This window comes from Centruroides sculpturatus, unplaced genomic scaffold, assembly GCF_000671375.1.
Source record: "Centruroides sculpturatus isolate CEXI.00-Female unplaced genomic scaffold, Cexi_2.0 scaffold1254, whole genome shotgun sequence".
In the NCBI taxonomy this organism is placed as follows: domain Eukaryota; kingdom Metazoa; phylum Arthropoda; class Arachnida; order Scorpiones; family Buthidae; genus Centruroides; species Centruroides sculpturatus.
Window position 1 is genome coordinate 58,943 of NW_019385373.1, and position 3,509 is coordinate 62,451.

The following is a 3,509-nucleotide window of genomic DNA, read 5'->3' on the forward strand; positions in this document are numbered from 1 at the left end:
TTGATCGATTGATCCAACGGCCTAGGAGTTTATAGCGAACAAACAAACAAACATTTTCATTTCTATTTATAGATATAGTATATATATAGAAGATTTCATTTTCATTTTGAAACACGTTTTTTTTACTGTTTCCACCCTGTGTGGGAAGTAAGAGGACCTTTTTATCGAGACCATTACGGCTTCGGCCAAGCACACAATGGGGCGGCCGTATAGTGAAAAAGGAGCCAAATATATCGGGAACGGATACGTATCTGCTCGATTCAAAGTCCCCAGAAGACCGTGCTGCCATCTTAATCCTCGGCCATCCGGCCTTGAAAAATCATGTAAAGAAAGCCAACAATTGATTAACAATATTTCTATTCTTTGACAATAAGTAGTATTCGAAGCATTATTTATTTTTCTTTGTTAGCAAGAAAAGTGAAGATAGGCATTCGCACAGCTCGGGTTTCAAAAAAGATTAAAAGCAAGAAGAACTTCTAACAGTGAGTAAATTATCTAATTATACAAAGAAGAAAATAATGGCCGTTTTTCACATCGCCCGCACTAGAATCAGCGCAAAAATGAATGAGACACCGCCGATTCTAACGTTGGTTGATGGAGAATGATGGAACTTTCTGCTCCAAGATTCGCACTGATGACAGGTATGTCCTATAAGTCAAGAACCATGTAAACTCTAGTATTTTTCCGTTTCAGGACGATGACGCGAGACAACGCATCGAGATCGAATTCAACCTGTGTCAGTGACCAGCATATGTCAGATTAACACGCTTTCTGTTCTTCAATAGAACTCCGTGCGTCCATTGTGGGGAAGCAGAGACACCAGGTCACTATTGGATGTACTGACCGAATTACGCGGTGGCCGGCCAGGAACTGGGTCGTAGTCTGGCATTGGACTTCACAGTAGTAAGGACTTTGTCCCCAATTTATTGGCCGAACGCGGAAACTCACCCGAGGAAACGTGAATATACTCGAGCGATATATATCAAGGACAGGCCAATTTATCTAGATAGACGGCGACGCTCGTCGGAGAGAAAGCGAACTAAGGCTATAATCTCCATATAAACCCGGGAGGAGAAAGAAGAATAGAACTCGGTTGTCAACCCAACGACTTTTATATGGTATAGTCTGAAAAATGAAAGTATACACTTGTACTCTATTTTCAGGTTAGTTTTCCATTTCGCTTTAAAAAACAATTTACGATTGGTAACAAAGGTTTTCTCTTTCGTAGAGGACATGACGACTGATAAATTGTCTTCATTCGGGTGTTGAAAGACCTTTGGGGTATAAATTGATGTTCTGTTTGACGACGAGAGACACTTTGATCTACAGTTATTTATATTTACACTTTTAGTCTAATCTTTTATTCGTTGCTATGTTTATTTTAAATTGACAAATTTTTATGACGATTTTTCCCCAAAAAACATTTGATTAAAATAACATAATAATTGGATTTTTGCCACCGATTTCGGTTTAATGAATTCATCGAATAGCAACGAATATCCAATTTTACTTCCCGATTGTTATTCTGTCAAGCAATCAGGGTCAGTTTCTGGAAATCAAAAAACTACCACAAAATGGGTGTCGCCTTGACGTGGCTTTGTGGCTTAATGTGTGAAGATTTTATCAAATTTGACACGTAAGATTTTCCACGGACTAAGCACACTTGGCAGAAGTATTTCGAAATAATATTTATTAGTGATAATCAGAGATACTTAAGTGTATAATTTCAGCTTTCTAGACTTATTAGTTCATCCTCTAGAAGATTCTGTAGTGCCGAATGAACAATAAGAAGTGGAAGAAACACAGTTTTTTGGCGGATTTTGCACTTTATAATTGATTATATTTCGACGACGTCTTTATTAAAAAATCTAAAATTTTGCACACTACCTAACAAAGCAATTATCTAATTGTTATTTGGAAGAGATATTCAGAATTACTTTAAGCGTTTGGGGGTTTGGGGGACGGTCCAGAGTATTGGCGACTCCGATTCCATATACCATGTATATAGTCAGTCAGTGACGTTTTACTTGGCGCGGAATCTCTACCATGACTCTCAATAGGCCAGACACTAGTTAGTATGATTGCTGAAAATATGCTTTTTTTTACCTTTTATAAAAGTTAAGGATTTGAAAAAGTCAATTAAAAATGACCCGTAATTATAAAATTTCTGCTCAAAATACCATAAAATTCAGAATATATTATACAATATAAAAGGCAGTATCTATCAATTTTATTAAACATCGATAGTGTTGCTTCAACGATAGATTGCTGGATGTGGCGTAACATGGATGCATTTATGAAGTAACCGCATTCCGTCGTTAAATGAGAGCCAATGTTGTATACATTGACAACGGAATGTGTTAGAAAAACATAAAAGTAAAGACTTTGAAACTAAATTAAAAATAGTAATAAATAATTGGAATAAAGTTCGTGCAGCGGTACACAAAAATGCTGTAAATAGTGTGATGACACGTTCATTGAAAGTTGACAATAGTATGTGTTGTTTATCGCATAGCTTGCAACTTTCGATGATAAGGATGTTGCGAAGAATTTATTAATTAGTAAGTGCAATGCGATTGTCGAGCATTTCGAACATTCCGCAGTTGCAACGAGTGCAGTATTCGCTTATCGGGAAGGTCACAACTTGTCTAAATGCAAATTGATTTAATCGTAGAAAACCCGTTAAAATTTAACAATTCAAATGATTGAAGGATTTCTGAAGCAAAGAGAAGCGGTTATAAATGACATGTACGACAAAACTATCACTAAAACAAGTTAGAAATGACCGAGAAAGACTGGAACCTCTTAAAAAATTTGAAGAAAGTTCTGAAGCCGTTTAAACTTACAACAACATAAACAAATTCTGAATAAAATCCTACTATATCAATTTAATTATGTTACTCAATAACTTTTTAAAATTATAAGAAATCTGAAAAAGCAAGTAATTTTTCAAAATACATTTTGAAGTAATATGAGAATGGAATGTAGATTGCTGTATCTATTTACTTGTTAACTTATTTTGTTAACTTCTTCGCGAATAGATAGCGCTACGTGTAACTCAGAAAATCGACTGTAAATAAAAATTAATTTCTTTTTAAGAAATTCAATCGATATTTTGGGGTGAGACGTACGATATGATGTAACTTAGAAGTATTTGAATGTAACTACTGAGTTTGGTAGCAATTGGTCGAACGGCGTACGAGTGTATAGCGAACAAACAAACAAACATTCTCATTTATATATTTAGAAGTTTACTAAAATCGGTTAATTTAATATTGCCTCCTCTAATTTAAAATTAATCTATTATCACATCTTATAATCTTCCTGCTAAAATGAGGAATCTGGTGCAATTTTGATCCGGATCATTACGATTTCTAAAGGAAATTTTTTCATTTGAAGTTTTGTTTATTATTCGTGACGCAAGCTATTCGAGCTCATTGCAGATTAAGTTCGGCTCTGATGGTCAAAATTGAAGCTATTCGTGTAGTTCATTGTGAGATATGACATTA

At 35.1% G+C, this 3,509-nt stretch overlaps 1 long non-coding RNA gene across 1 annotated transcript; it reads left to right on the forward strand.

The window, feature by feature from the left end:
- Positions 1 to 385: 385 nt before the first annotated feature.
- Positions 386 to 3,065, forward strand: LOC111638277. The gene is made up of 3 exons (XR_002758835.1): positions 386 to 482; positions 694 to 1,163; positions 1,229 to 3,065. It is a non-coding gene; the product is annotated as an uncharacterized LOC111638277 (long non-coding RNA).
- The last annotated feature ends 444 nt before the right edge of the window (positions 3,066 to 3,509 follow it).